The 16,658-nt window shown below is 40.5% G+C and overlaps 1 long non-coding RNA gene across 2 annotated transcripts in view; it reads left to right on the top strand.

The window, feature by feature from the left end:
- LOC309851883 overlaps nt 1-16,658 on the top strand; it is a 111,323-nt gene that overhangs the window by 33,084 nt on the left and 61,581 nt on the right. The window contains exons 3-4 of one of the 2 annotated variants that reach the window (XR_014304980.1): nt 1,961-2,064; nt 3,930-4,023. This is a non-coding gene — a long non-coding RNA (uncharacterized lncRNA). Of the gene's footprint in view, nt 1-1,960; nt 2,065-3,929; nt 4,024-16,658 lie in introns of those variants that run through there. The other variant, XR_014304979.1, reaches the window with a different exon arrangement.

The following is a 16,658-nucleotide window of genomic DNA, read 5'->3' as shown; positions in this document are numbered from 1 at the left end:
GTATTTCCTCTTCAGTAAGTCTGTAACCATGCACTTATCCTTTTAACCTTCAGAAATATTAATGTTTTAAAACCCATTATATTCTTTTCTATTTTTTTTGTCTTTGTGAATTTCCACTTTCTACCCCTTTATTATTATTTCATTAGAGTTTTGAGTGGAGTGGAAATATACATTAAGTCTGCCATGTTTAATCAGAAATCCACCTGTATTTTCCTCCCCACTGGAGAACAGTTAAGTGTTTCTTTTAAGATAAGAACAATTTCCCGGTGCCTGGGTGACTCAGTGGGTTAAAGCCTCTGCCTTCCCCTCAGGTCATGATCCCAGGGTCCTGGGATCGAGCTCCGCATCAGGCTCTCTGCTCAGCAGGGAACCTGCTTCCTCCTCTCTCTCCGCCTACTTGTGATCTCTGTCAAATAAATAAATAAAATCTTAAAAAAAATTAAGAACAGTTTCCTTCTAGAGAACCCTGAGGAAATCCATAGGATATACCAAAGACTCTTTCATTTCTGACCTTCGGACCAAACCATGCTTACTAGGGCTAAACCAGACATTGAGGGAGTAGTTAGGCTCCATGGCTGCCACTGAGCCCTTACAGGCTCACATCTCATAAAGACAGGCAGAGGCAACTACAGTTGTGCCTGCCTCCACATTAAGGGACCAAAGAAAAGCCTTATTTGTTGGATTTGTCAGGCACTAGGCTAAGAAGTTAATATGAAAAACATCTCATTTAATTCTTAAAACAAACTTATGAGATAGGAATTGTTATCACCTCCATTTTAGAGACAAAGCATCTGAATCACAGAGTTTCAACATCTTTCCAAAACTACACAGATGATGCATGGCAGAGTTAATCCTGGAGGTCTGCATTGGAAAATGTGTTCCTACTCTTTGTCTACTAATTATATATAAAGTTAAAAATTATGTTTTCTTGCCTGGAAACCATCACATACGGACCAGAGATTTTTGGCCCTGGGCTGAGTACTGATGAGAGGAGAGATCCATCACCTTTTCAAACATAAAACCAGCATATAAGGAGAGAGGTTATGTTGGGCCATTGTAAGTCGGTTAAGGAGAATGGAAAAGGGAACATGGGAGTTAATAAGAAGTGCACCCAACAAATGTATGAACTATGTGGATTAGGATTTAATGGATAAGTGCCTTTTATGTACTAAGCATTATGAGAGACATGCACGGACTTATTGCTTTGTTTAAGCTTTAAAACAGCCTTATGATAAGGGTTATACTTCTACCTTTCAGATGGAGTACCTCATGATCAGTTTGGTTAAGATACCCATCAAAGTCACACTGATAGAAAAGCCCAAAGCTGGGATTCAAACCCAGACCTTTGACTCTAATCAAACTTGGATGCCTTCTTAAGGGAAGATTTCAATGTTTTCAAGAAAATAATATCTACAGTAGAAATCTTTTATCACATAGTTTGGTATATATATACCAAACTATGTAAGATATATATATATATATATATATATATATATATATATATATAAAATCATTGCCTTAGAAAGGTCCAACAGGTAAACTTAATCTCATCAGGCTTCTATCAAATGTTGGTGTTAGCTATAGATCTTGGGCAAATGACTTCACCTCACATCCTTGGATGGAGGTAGCAACACTCAACACAGAGATAACAAACAGAAGAGCCCCTGCACTATGGCACATGCACAGTGTGTTTTAGAAAATGGCAAATATACTGCAGCCCTGTGATCAGGCTATCTGTTTGGGCTGAAAAATATATCTACCTTAAATAAACTCCTGGGGGAGAGGTCCAAGCCTCTCCTGTATACCATATAACTCAGTACTCTGTGGCTTTGACCACTGGTCTTTGGGTACAAAAGGAAATGAGTGATGGGAACCAGTGTGCAGAATTGTTTTAACCCATATGGACATGGTCTTCTTTATAATCTCAGTTCTAAAAAGAGGTACTTTCTCTCCTTTCCAGGGTTCTCTTCCTGTTGGGATTATGCCACATACCAGTTTTCAGTATTTGCTTAAGATGTGGCTGCTGATGAGTCAGAGGAGAGGAAAGAGACTCCAAAATGTGAGGTAACACACGGTTCTTGGGGCTGGAGTGAAGGAAGAGTTAAGAAGTTTCTTGGCCTGTGTTTGGTTAGAGGTGGAGGCTGATGCCTCCTTATGTGAGGATGAGAAAAGTTTTAGCAGCCTAACTTCTAGTCTGTGTAGAGCAGTGTGACTTAGAGCAGAACTTCGCTGTCTTTAGTGTGCATATGGTTCTGGGGGTCGCGGTTATATTAAAAGCAGATTCTGACTTGTAAGGTCTGTAGCGTGACCTCAGACTCAGCCATTCTAATAAGCTTCCAAGAGCTGCATGCTACTGGTCCATGGACCACGCTCTGAGCACAGAGGGTTCAGGAAAGGTCAGAAGATGTGGCCTGAGTTTCTTAGGGTGTCACTTATGTCTGTAATCCTCATATTCCTTATCTTTAAAATGGGGAAACATAGCTCCAAAGCGGAGATGTTTAAAGGTGTATATTGCTTTGAATATTTGTAAAGGTATTTAGGAAAATTTAATGCAATTTAAACTGCATTTCTTGCAAAAATTTCATGTTTTAATGAAATTTAAACTTAAATTTAAGTGACCATTCCTATAGTACTTGTTTAATAACAGCTTATTCTAAATGCAACAAACTCAACATATAGCTTATAATACAGTTCAGATTTCTAAGTTAGGTTTAAAGGAACATGTGAATATAAAATGGGTTAATTTCATTTTGTTTAAAGCAAGAGCACTCTCTATCTTTTCCTACTTGAGAAATTTAAAAAATTATTGTGGTCTGTAAGGGCTTGTTCCTCTTAATTAAAAAATCATCTGATTTGACGTAATGGAAGTTATTTGATCAGTCGGAATCGCTTGAAATTGACATTGGCAAAACCTACATCCATCTCTAATAGGACTCAAATGGCTTCAATTTATGGTCACTTGAAAATGGAGATGAAGAAAATCTATGAGAAGGATTTAAGAAAAACTTACACTAATAATTACCAAATGTTACTAGGTAGAAAGCAAACAAGACTAAAAAAAATTATAGCCTTCATGAAAAAGAGACAGTTATTTTTAAAGAAGAGCTTTGTAAATTCTGAAGCACTATGAAATGTCTTTTTGTTGACATTTCAAGATGTCTAAAGATGTCAAGATGATAAAATTCAGAAAAATATCTAGGGTCAGAACTCCGTGTGTAATTTATATCGGTCAATTAACATAATTCTTCCCACTCTGAAATTTTAGTTAATGTAATGTAATAGTAACAATAGTAATATTATAGAGTAACGTACAACTAATTCAATTTATAGACCCCACTTCTTACTGAAAGCAGTTGTAGTTGTTGCTAAAACACCTCTCCTCTAACTTTTGGGGAAGGCTTCAGAAAGTGGGGAGACTTTCCATTGCAGACCTTCCTATCCCATAGGTGAAAAAGGTATTGGTCCTCTTATACCAGGGGCTTTGACTTCAAAGCTCTGGATTGATTTGGACACCTAATTACTCCTGTACCTATATAGCTTTGTTCAGTTTCTCTAGCTTCCCAGCTTCTCAGAATAATAAAATCAAAGTTGGGGGTGACTGTGTATCTAGGGGATCAAGTCATAATGATCTAGCAGTCCTCCTCACTGTCTTGGAAAGAGGTAAAGACTGTGCTTTACTGAAACCAAATTGATGTAGACCATATGGTACATTAAGATTCGAGGGCTAAGAGGTGTAATCAGCTGGGACTACTCAAGAACCCCCAGGTCAGTGGTTCTCAAAGTATGGTCCCTGGATGAACAACATCAGCATCACACAGGGTCTTGTTAGAAATGCAAAATTTCAGGCCCTAACCCAGATCTGCTGGATCAGGAATGCTGGAGGGTGCACCCAGTACTGTTCTGTTTAATTTGCTCCTTGCGGCTGCCAGGTGATACTGATGCACAATAAAACCAGAGAATCACTACTCCAGCCCAAGTCTTCCAGTAGAACCAGAGCCATCAAAAAAAAAAAAAAGACAAGAACCAGAGCCATCTTGGCAACTTCTTTCCTCAGTATAACCCAAAGTCAAGAGAAGAAAAAGAAAAAGAGGTTAAGGAAAGCCAGAAGGTAGCCTGATGTTTCAGCCTCTGCTCAAACAGATAAGAGAACGGCAATGCTCTTGGCATGGAAGCATCACAGTTTTTATGTTCATAAACTCATTTCTAGTAGTGGTCTGGGGCTGAGGAGGAAGACCTGGTCTGTAGCATTTGCTGATTTTTATGGTGTAAATGCTCCCACCATGTCTGATTTTGAGCTAACAACATGCATGTTGCTGAATACAAGGCTGGGAAGAGATGTTGCTGGTTGTCTCTCATAGGCTTGTTTGAGTCACTGTCACTCCTTACACCAAAGGACAAAGAAACCCTTTCTCTCTAGCTCTATCATCTGTTGTCTGAAAGTCTCACCTTTGCTTAGCCAGATATACTCTCAGGAGAAAGTAAGTACATGTGGACTGACTCTCTCTCTCTTTCTCTCTCTCTCTCTCTATATATATATATATTTTTATTTTTTATTTTATATATATATATAAAATATTTTTTTAAAGATTTTATTTATTTCTTCGACAGAGAGAGTGAGCACAAGTAGGGGGAACATCAGACACAGGGAGAGGGAGAAGCAGGCTCCCCGCCAAGCAGGGAGCCATGCAGGGCTTGATTGTAGGACCCTGGGATCATGACCTGAGTGGAAGGCAGACACTTAATGACTGAGCCACACAGGTGCTCCTGCATATAGACTATTTTTACTTGTTATGTACTACTAGTATACTCTTAGTTTGGACCTTTTTTTTTTTTTTTTACAGACTTCCTTTTTCCTAGAGAATGAAGTAGGCTATAGCATGTAGTGGGGTGGAAGCAGGCAATCTGGACTAGGTGTTAGCTCATGTAGAGTCTAGCCTAGATTCTGTTGTTAATTAGCTGTGAGACCTTGATCAAATCACTTCTACTTTCTGACCTCAGTTTTCTCATCAGTAAAATGAAGGGCTGGCAGAATTATGATTAAAGGGTGTTCTATATCACCATGAACTCAAAAGTCTCTTTTTTTAGTGAGGATCAGTGAGATTTGGTTAGGCCCTTTGAGAGACAGGGCCAACCTGATGATGATGGAATTCCCTTGCTGAACCTAAATAGCCACATTGTAAGCTAAAACTCTCATAAACCAATCCCTTGGGAAAAAGGGACTCAAGTCTTTGTCATAGTCTTCAAATTGATACAGTAGAGTAATGGAAAGTATGTTGGCTTTGGTACTTGGCAGGTCTGGTTTTGAATTTGGTCCCAGCTACTTACTATTGTGTGACTAAGGAATATCACTCAACTTCTGAGAAACTTAGTTTCCTTATTTATAGGATGGGATAATAATACGTGCTTTAGGCTTGTGTGGGTATTAGATAGTGTGCCAAGACATAGCAAGCTTCCAGTAAATGATAAAAGTTATCATTTGTTACAGTATTAGTATCAACCAAAGCAAATTAGAAAAGAGAAATTGAAAATAATAAGAAACTCAAAGCCTTGTAGTTTAGAAACTACTGAGGGAATTAATATTATTTTGCTGGGCACCTGGGGAAGAATTAGGAGCTGTAGGTAGACTTCTAAAAAGACCAGTTTGCGCTCTACATCATGGAGAACGATTTCTCAGTCATGGCTGTTTGGAGGTACAATGGGCTGCGTTCAAAGGTTATGAGTAGCCGGTCACTGTGCGCACTCATTCTTAGGTCAGTGCTTCTCCAACTTTAATGTACCTGTGAACCTCCTGGGGAGTCTTGTTATAATGCACAGTATAATTCAGCTGGTCTGGGGTGGGGCCTTAGATTCTGCATTTCTCAGAAGCACCCAGGTGGTGCTGATGCTGCTGATGGATCCATTGATAGAGAGGGATGGTTGATCATACTTGGAGTAGCAAAGTCTCACATGCATTCTTCACAGGGGAGATATCTTTTCCAAAGGGGTGAGCATTAGTTGGAGAGCAGGGGCAAAAAAACCCCCAAAAAACAAAAAAACTTACTTTTGCATATGTAAAGTATGGGTACACATATAGTACTTAAATAGCTATACAGTATTTCTATAGTAATAGAATTTTGTGGGGAGAAGCGATTAGAAGAAAGTGTTTATTGGAGCTCCTGGGAGAAGAAGAGCTAAGAAGAAAGGTTGAGAATCACTGTGTTGTGCAAATGAATTAGCAGAGCCAGCCAGGACAGGCATGGCGTGGGAATAGGCAGTGCATGGTGGGGTGGGTAGGCAAGAGTGCTCTGTCTCCATTGAGCCATATACTTCCCAACCCTAAATAATACAGAGACTACCTAGGTACACATCTCAGCAGCCCGTCTGGCAACACTCATCTGATTGATCTACAAAGCTTGTCATGGCTCATTTGAGCTATTCTTCTCTTGATCAGAGTATCATCTGTTTTCTCATTTCCTTCCTTTGGCACATTCATTATTTCCTATAAAGATTAAGGAGTCACTTACCTTCTGTCTTCTCTGGCATTTTCTTGCCTGATGCACGTGTGTCCTGTTGTTCTCACCAGACATGGCAGCAGGATACCTATAAACTGCCTCCAATGAGTATGTCCTGGGGTTGGCAAAGTTTTCTTAAAGAGCCAGATGATCAATATTTTAGACTTGCAGGCTGTGCAGCTAGTAAACTCTACTGTAATAGTGTAAAAGCAGCTATAGGCAGTGGACACTATCATGCTTCAATACAATTTTATTTTCAAAAATCATATGGTGGGCTGTACTTGGCATGTAGACCATAGTTTGTCAGCTCTTGGTATATACTATTACCTGATTTTCAATTTTTTCTTTTTTTCTAATTTTCAATTTCTACAAAATTTTCCTTTTCTCTTTAAAGTCCATTCTTGGGCTACTTGGGTGGCTCAGTCATTTGAGCATCTGACTCTTGGTTTTGCCTCAAATCTTGATCTCATGGTCCTGAGATAGGGCTCTAACCCCCACCCCCTCCCAGCATCATCAGGCTCTGTGCTCAGTGGGGAATTTGGTTGAGATTCTCTCCCTCTCCTCCTCCTCCCCCCCCCCAAATAAATAAATAAAATCTTAAAAAAATAAAGTCCATCCTTAACCCTCCCTTATTTTGTGAAGTTGGTCATGTCTCCATTTTTCCCATGTCCCCCCAAATCTAATATTTCCTTGGGAGTCTCATGGTGCTTATGATGAGGTCATGATGTCATGACAATTATACTTTGGCTCTTTCTCCTGATTAATAAGTTTATTGTATCCTTCAACATGGTAGATGAACAACTGTCCAAACCAGGATCACTCTGTCCTTGACCCAGTCACAGGGATTTAGTTTTAGCATAAACCATGCTGCTCCTCCATTGGTATTCAGAATAGTGTAGAAACATCAATGCATGAGTCTCTCTCTCTCTCTCTCTCTTTTTTTTTTTAAGATTTAATTTATTTATTTGACAGAGATCACGAGTAGGCATAGAGGCAGGCAGTGGGGGGTGAGGTGGGAAGCAGGTTCCCTGCTGAGCAGAGAGCCCGATGCGGGGCTCGATCCCAGGACCCTGAGATCATGACCTGAGCCGAAAGCAGAGGCTTAACCCACTGAGCCAACCAGGTGCCCCGACATCAATGCATGAATCTTTACATAGACTTCTGTGGTTCAAGATCCAGTTGTGGCGCTTACTAGCCATGTGATCTCGGCCAACTATTTAATACGTGAGCCTCAGTCCTCTCATGAAATGACACCGAAAATAACTGGGGTTGTTGTGCAATAATATGAGGTAATACATGTGAAGTACCCAGTATTTAGTATACACAGTCAATTTATATTAACTAATTCTATGCAGAGATGTTCAGGCATATAGATTACTTGGTGGGGCAGGCTTGCTCAAAAGGTCTATTTTTATGGGGGCACCTGGTCATGATCTCAGGGTCATGGGATCGAGCCCCGCATCAGGCTCTCTGCTTGGCAGGGAGCCTGCTTCCCTCTCTCTCTCTCTCTCTGCCTGCCTCTCTGCCTGCTTGTGATCTCTCTCTCTCTGTGTCAAATAAATAAAATCTTAAAAAAAAAAAAAGAGGTCTATTTTTATGAATTAATTCAGGGGGGAAAGGTTTATGTGGGATCCTGGGGGGAGAGAATCGTGGAGTGGGGAAGGAATGGGTAGTATAGAGTCTTGTTACTGGAAATGGGGCCAGTGGACCCTGTTCTAGTTTATTCACTTTATTTATTTTTTATTTTTTCCCCAAATCTTATAATCAACTTTACTCAAAAGTTTTCAAAAATGTACCCCTGGTCCATGCAAAAGGTCAAATCTTCCAGATACTCATACTGGCTGTAGGTGAACTCAATTATACCTGTAGTTAGGCAACGCCCAGGGTCAACTGTGAGGGCTTGACATGCATTCTTGAGTCTTTATCACAGTCCTCTTCACTGTGATTCAACAAATATGCCTGACTTTGTGAAGCTTACATTCTAGCAGGGAACAGACGGTAGGTACACAAGTGAATAAATCATCTAGTTTGTCTTAAACCTCTTTAACAGTGACCACGAGCACTGTGGTTACTCACTTTAAAAACATTTAGTTTTTATTATTTCTACAGATGATACCACAAAATAGTCTAGAACAAGTAGATTTGCTTTTAAGTAACACACAGAAAAAGAGTGTTGTGTTTTTTTTAACCATCGTCCTTTGCCTGGGAGCTGGGAGGAGGCTCTGTGCTCATTTCAGCGGTGCTGTCGTTGATCAGAATACACTGGGATGTAATTGTGGCAAATGCACTCAGGGTAAGTTTGTGGGTCCGTCAAGAAAATTAGTCCCACTGGGTCTTATTTTTGTAAATTCTGTATTTCTTAGTTTGACCACCATGATGGTTTTACTGTATGTCTGTAAATTTGGCATTTCTCCCTTTAAAGCGGAAATCCATCCAATCACCTATGTAATAAGTAGAATTTGGCAGAAGTGATTCTCTGTGACTTCTGAACATCTAAGATAGGTCATAAAAAGGACAGCTTCTGCCTGGCTTTCTCTGTATGTCTTAGCTCACTCCTGGGAGCGCTAGGTGGTTTGTCATGAGGACTCTCAAGCAGCCCCAGGGAGAGGCCAAGGCCGGGAGGAACCAAGCCATCACCAATGTGCTGCTCCTTGAATGAATCCCTTTGGAAATGGATTCTCAGTTCAGGGCAAGCCTTTGGATGGCTCACTCCTGCTGACATCTTTTTTTTTTTTTTTAAGATTTTATTTATTTATTTGACAGAGAGAGATTACAAGTAGGCAGAGAGAGAGGAGGAAGCAGGCTCCCTGCTGAGCAGAGACCCCGATGTGGGACTCGATCCCAGGACCCTGAGATCATGACCTGAGCCGAAGGCAGCGGCTTAACCCACTGAGCCACCCAGGTGCCCTCCTGCTGACATCTTGACCACAACCTCATGAGAGCTCCTGAGTCAGAACTAACCAGTTAGGCCCTTTGCAGATTCCCGGCTGCTAGAACTGTGAGAGAATGTTTCTTGGTTGTTCCCACCCACCCAAGTTTTTGAGTAATTTTGTTATGCTATTGTAGATAACCAATGCAGAATTGATTCTTAAAAATAGGGTGCTACCAAAAAAAGCTAAAACATCAGAGTGGCAAATGGAAGCTGGGAGGGCCTTAAAGAGTGTTTGGGGGAGGGGCACCTGGGTGGCTCAGTGGATTAAGCCGCTGCCTTCGGCTCAGGTCATGATCTCAGGGTCCTGGGATCGAGTCCCGCATTGGGCTCTCTGCTCAGCAGGGAGCTTGCTTCCCTCTCTCTCTCTCTCTGGCTGCCTCTCTGTCTACTTGTGATTTCTCTCTGTCAAATAAATAAATCTTAAAAAAAAAAAAAAAGAGTGTTTGGGGGAAAGCCTCATGAGCTCTGAAGACACTGTTAACAGAAGCCCGATGGTCCTCAAGGTGGCTGGCCTGAGGAGGGAAAGAAAATGAAGATTCTATTGGAGGAAAGGCGTGCTTGCTCTTTAGTGGCCGAAGGCTTAGCCACACTGTCACTTGTGTTAATGTGAAAAGTAGAGAACATAATGTAGGAGCTGGCTCATCCAGCTAAGGAGGTTACAGGCTATGTGTTGAAGGTGCTGCCTGGATTCTGTTTGCTGCTTTTGGTAAAAGGCTATAAAGAGCGATTATAATATTTATTATTTACTGAGAAAATTGACATACGTCACAGCATAAATTTAAGGCACACAGCATGATGGTTCAGTTTATATATGTTGTGATTATTATAATGGGTTCAGCTACTGTCTATCTTATCATTACAGATATGATAAAAAGGAGAGAAAGGAGAAGAGAAAAAAACTTCTTGTGATGAAAGCTCGTAGGATTCACTCTCTTAAATTTCGTATATATCATACACAATGCTAGTTACAATCATTGTGTTGTATATCACATGTCTACTACTTATTTATCTTATAATAGGAAGTTTGTACCTTTTGGCCACTTTTTTTCTATTTCCCCCTGCCCCTGTGCTCCACTCCTGGTAACCACAAGTCTGATCCCTTTTTCCTTTTTTCTTTTGAAGATTTTATTTATTTATTTGACAGAAAGAGAGAGAGCACAAGTAGGCAGAGAGGCAGGCAGAGAGAGAAGGGAAAGCAGGCTCCCTGCTGAGCAGAGAGCCTGATGTGGGGCTCAATTCCAGGACCCTGGGATCATGACCTGAGCTGAAGGAGAGGCTTTAACCCACTGAGCCACCCAGGCGCCCCCGATCTCTTTTCCTCTAAGTTTTGAGATTCCACATAAAAAGACAAAAAGCATTTCTTTTTGTCTGATCTATTTCATTTAGCATAATACCTTTAAGTTCCCTCCAAGTTGTTGAAAATGGTAGAATTTCCTCATTTTTTTGTGGCTGAATAATATTTCATTGTGTGTCTGTCCCACAACTTCTTTATCCATGCATCCATTGGTGGACACAGGTTGTTTCCATGTCTTGGTTATTGTAAGTGATGCTCAAGCAACCTTTTGAAGAAGCTTTGGTGCAGAGGAACAAAGGCTGCTCACAAAACCCAGCACCAGTTTCCAGACATGTGAACAAGCCTCCTTGAAAGTGAACCCTCCAGTTTCATTTGAACTTTGTAACGACTGAAGCCTTGCTCAATTATAACATCCCTGGAGTATAGTTTTGCTATCAGAATACTGAACCATTTCAGGTGTACATTTCATTGACTTTTAGTAACTTGGTGATGTAATCATCAACACTGATCAATTTAGGAGCATTTATATCTCCCCAATAACATCCCTCATGTTCATTTATAATTAACCCTCTTTCCTACTTCCAGATCTGGACAACTATTAATCTACTTCCTGACTCTATTAATTTGCCTTTTTTGGACATTCTGTGGAAATGGACTCTTAGTATGTGGTCCCTTGTGTCTGGTTTTTCATTTAGCATAATGTTTTTGAGGTTCATCTGTGTTGTAGCCTGAATTCACAGTTTGTTCCTTTTCTTTGCTGAATAGCCTTCTGTGATATGGGTATCACAGCTCGTTTTATTAGCTGATGGATGTTTGGGTTGTTTCCAGTTTGGGGCTGTTGTGAATAAAGACGCTATGAATAGTCACATGTAAGTCTCTGTGCATACGTGTTTTTAGTTCTCAGTTACACACTTAGCTATGGAATTAAGTATGATGACTCTGTTCATCTTTTTGAAGAACCTCCAAACTTTTCCTCAGTGGCTGCTCCATTTCACATTGCCACCAGCAAGATGGGTGTTCCTTTTCCTCCACATATTTCAGGGGGTGTGAGATGCCATCCTATCGTGGCTTTAATTTGCATTTCTCTAACGAGTGATGTTGAGTATCTATTCTTGTGCTTATTGGCCGCCTGTGTATCTTTTTTTGTGAAATGTCTATTCATATCTTTTGATTGATTTTATTATTGGGCTGTTTGTCTTCTTGAGTTCTATGTGTTCTTTTTAAATTCTTGGTGCTTTTTAAAAAAATTCTTAAGTCCTTTATCAGATGAGTATTTTGTAAATATTTTCCCTCAGGCTGTTGCTTAGCTTTTCATCATCTTTTGAAGGACCAAAGTTTGGACCATTTTGATGAGGTACAGTTTATCTTTCTCCCCTTTTGAGAGTCGAGTATCATATCTATAAAAATCTTTGCTTAACCTGAGGTCTTGAAGATTTCTTCCTATATTTTCCTCTAACTGTGTTGTGTTTTAGTTCTTAAGTTCAAGTATATGATCTGTTTTGAGTTAACATTTGTGTATTTTGTGAGGTGAGGGTCTGAGTTCAATTTTCTTAACATCGATTCTTGAGGGGCTCCTGGGTGGCTCAGTGGGTTAAAGCCTCTGCCTTTGGCTTGGGTCATGATCCCAGGGTCCTGGGATCCGGCTCTCTCCTCAGCAGGGAGCCTGCTTCCCTTCCTCTCTCTCTGTTTGCCTCTCTGCTTACTTGTGATCTCTGTCTGTCAAATAAATAAATAAAAATCTTTAAAAAAAAATTGCTTCTTGAACAAACCTGGCTTTTTCCCAAAGAATTGCCCTGTACCTTTTTAAGGATCAATTGACTGTAAATCTCAGTACTTATTTCTGGCATGGTGCCACACTGATCTTGATAACTATAGCTTTATAATATGCTTTGAAATTGGGACATGAAGTTCCTACAACCTTGCTTTTTTTTTTCTCCCCAAATTGTTTTGTCTAGTCTAGACGTTTTACATTTTTCACATAAATTGTAGGATCTGTCAAACTGCTCAGTATTTTGACAGGAATCTCCTGGGAGACTCTGAGCCAGAACTACCAAGCCAGTGACCCATCCTTGACCCACGGGGATGATGATGATAAATGTCTGTTCTTAAGTCACAAATTTTTAGATAGTTTGCTTTGGAGGAATAGATAACTAATAAACTAATAATACCACCCTCTTCTATTTAGCATGCCTGTGCATAATATTTGGCATCCCTAAACATCCTGCTTTTCTCATATTTGAAGATTTGCTGTTATTGAGGAAAATAAAAGATGTGGTAGGTGGCAGAAGTAAGAGAACTAGGGATAGGAGGGAAGGGTAGGGCATGGACTAGAGAGAGGTCTGGAGCAGCAGTGAGCCAACTGTGGCCTGAGGGCCAAATGCCATTTTTAAGAATGCCTGTTATATTTTTATGTTTAAAAAAAAAAGAAAGAAAGAAATGACCGTGCGATAGAGAATTTGTGTGACTTTTTATGTAAAAAGTTTGCTGACCCCTCATTGAGAACACTATAGGTGGATCTGAAATGAAGATAAAGGTTTTAGTTGTAGTTGTGATGTTGTTTTTATGATGTACAATTAACGTACTGTGTTTTGTTAATTTCCGGTGTATGATATAATGGTATCACCATAAACCTGACAGAATGGCAGGAATCAAAAAGACAAGAAATAACAAATGTTAGCAAAGATGTGGAGAAAAAAGAACCCTTCTACCCTCTTGGCAGGGATGCAAACTGGTGCAGCCACTGCAGAAAACAGTATGGAGGTTCTCAAAAAATTAAAAACAGAAATAGCATGTGATCCAGTAATTCCACTACTGGGTATTTACTCAAGGAAAACAAAAACACTAATTTGAAAAGCTATATTTACCCCTATGTTTACTGAAGCATTATTTGGAACAAACAAGATATGAATCAACCTAAGTGTCCATTGATAGATGAATGGATAAAGAAGATATTGTATACATATAAATTATGGAATATTACTCAGCCATAAAAAAGGATGAGATTTTTGCATTTGCTACAGCATGGCTGGACCTAGAGGGTATAATGCTGTTCAGATGGAGAATGACAAATACCATATGATTTCACTCATGTGGAAAACAAGAAACAAAACAAATGAGCAAACAAAAGAAACAACAACCAAAACAACACAGTCTTTTAAATACAGAGAACAAATTGAAGATAAAGGTTTTGGAGTTGTGAACATCTAGGTAATATTTGAAGTTATGGGAAGAGATGGTTTGATATTTGGATCTAGGGCTTGGTTCCTGCATATGTTATCACTGGGGAAGAGATAAATCTTAGGCTTCCCCAGGCAAAGTATCAGAGATACAAGTAGGTCATTTGGGTTTGTCCCTACCAAGCCTGGGGTCAAGGGGGACTCATTACTGCTTATGCTCTTTCCCAGTAGGCTGAGAGTCCTGCTACCACTGGGTCCTTTCCAGGCCTTGGTTCTCAGGTGTAGGAATGGGACATGGGCTCTCATGAGGAAAGTTCTTCAAGGTGTAGAGGGCTGAACCTAACATACCTGTGCCCAAGTAAAGACTTATAAGTGATGTACCTTCCCAGCCGGTTGTAAGCTCTGCCTCTGTTCTATCCTTCTCTTCCGAGGAATAGGTATTAGTCATGCATCCCCTGAGTAGATTGGGAATTTGGATTATTTTTTTCGATTTTATTTATTTATTTGAAAGAGAGAGAGAGTGAGCACGAGCAGGGGGATGGCAGTGGGAGAGGGAGAGGGAGAATCTCAAGCAGACTCTTCGCTGAGTGTGGAGTCTGACGCAGGGCTTGATCCCAGGACCCTGAGATCATGACCTGAGCAGAAACCAAGAGTCTGACACTCAACCAACTGAGTGACGTAGGTGCTTTGGAGGTTCTGTCATTCTATTCTTTTCTTTTCTTTTTTCTTTTCTTTCTTTCTTTCTTTCTTTTTAAAAAGATTTTATTTATTTATTTGACAGAGAGAGATCACAAGTAGGCAGAGAGGTAGGCAGAGAGAGAGGGAAGCAGGCTGCAGCTGAGCAGAGAGCCCGATTGGGGCTCAATCCTAGGACCCTGAGACTGTGACCTGAGCTGAAGGCAGAGGCTTAACCCATTGAGCCACCCAGGCACCCCGAGGTTCTGTCATTCTCAAATGTATTTGGATTGACCCCAGATATCAGAGCCGAAGAAAAAGAGAGGACACACCACTGGTTCTGTACCTAGTCGCGTGGCTACCTGTTCTGTATCAGAATTACTCTAATAATTGAAAGAACCTACATTGCCCCTGCCAATGTCTGTGGAAGTAACCATGTAAGTCGTCCAGATCTGAAGAGCAAAAAATGTGTTCCATTCTGTGAGATGCCTCTTTCTGTGGGTTTGATTGCCGTCCATCTTTCAAAGCACCACGGACTCAGCACTCTGAGTATGCGCAGACCTCTCTGCCTCATGCTTTGCACATCCCTGCAGCTGTAACCCAAATCCGTGTTTCCTCTCAGTTAAATGGCGGTCAGCTCTTCAATCTGTGTTTAATTATGAGTGGAAGGGATGGCGTTCCACTTTGTTTAGCATAAGTAACAAATACAGTGATACCAGCTTCATTCATTGCTTGTGTTCCCAGGGAGACGGAGGGCAGGAGTGTAGACCTTTCAGCAGATTTCTCTGCTATAGTGGAAGAAACTCCAGGTTTGGGATACAAAGAACTGGGTAAAAGTCCTAGCTTTGAGTGACCTTGAATAGTCATTTAACCTGATTGAGCTTCGGGTTACTTAATTGTTATCGTGGGCATCACACTGAGGATTACATGTGATGGAGTTTAAAAAGGAAGGCATCAGTACCCTGTAAATTTCTACACCTAAGGAAAGGGATGTTTTTATTTTGTTTTCAAAGGTGGGGAAATAGTTCAAATCTTTGTCTATTGACAATGTAGAGTTTCTGTTTATCATAATTCATATCACAGATTACATAAGTGAACAGGGAGTTCCAAGTTGAGGTTACTGTGTTTCTCAAGAGAATCCAATTACATCCAGTTAACAAACTCTTTTCATAAACAGATGGCTCTCTGGAACTGATGATAGATGGCGGGGGAGGTGAACTTGCTATGTTCTTCCCACCTAAAGTGAAAGAACTTTATGAGTCTTGGCTAAAGCAGAGGAGGATCAGCCCCAAAGAAATACTGTAGTGCTCAGGGTCTTCTTCCCACATACTCTTTTTCCTCTGAAGTTGGTTTGCCTTTTTTTTTTTTTTTTTTTTTTTGGCTCTTTTTATTTTTGAAGAATCAGTCCCTTGGGAAGAAAACTCAGTCTCTACCAGTGTTTTCAATAGAATTAATTTCAACCACTCCAGGTCAAATGCAGTGGGAAAGTGGGTTTGACTTTGCTCATGAAACAAACATATTTGTTCCTTCATTTCATCATTCCCCTTAAGAAAGTTGGGGCCTCATTGAAAAGCTTTTAAATTGGCAGGACCCAATACTTGTTGAATTTCTTTCATGGGCACAAGGGGTTGGGTGGGCCACCTCTGGCTTTAGGTCTTTTAGTCTGCGGAAACATCGAGTCTGCCCTTATAAGATAAAAATCTTGGGTTGGAACCCAGATCTATAGGCAACTAGCTTAGTGGTGTGAAGCTTAGACAATAAGTGGGACGTAAAGGAGTTTCCTTGGAATCACTTGCACTGGCTACCTTTCCTTTGCAGTTCTGCTATTGTTTCCAGACAGAATGGCTAAAGGTTATTTCTGATCCCTTGAGAACGCTATCAGGATTTATATCAGTAATTAAAAGCATGCTGCGTGAGGTGGCTGAATGTATCCAACAGTACAAATTTAGGCAGGAAACAGTGAGTTACTCCCATTCACTCCCAAACCACTATGGCACTTATTTGAACACTTTATCTTGGTCCAGCTGCCAGAAAACTTTTCATTCTCTTCCCTTACACACAGGGAGCCGCCTTTCCTTGGCTATCTGAAC

Source organism: Mustela nivalis, assembly GCF_964662115.1.
Source record: "Mustela nivalis genome assembly, chromosome: 17".
Classification (NCBI taxonomy): domain Eukaryota; kingdom Metazoa; phylum Chordata; class Mammalia; order Carnivora; family Mustelidae; genus Mustela; species Mustela nivalis.
Note: the sequence above shows the minus strand (reverse complement) of the source record. Positions and strands in the feature narration are given on the sequence as shown.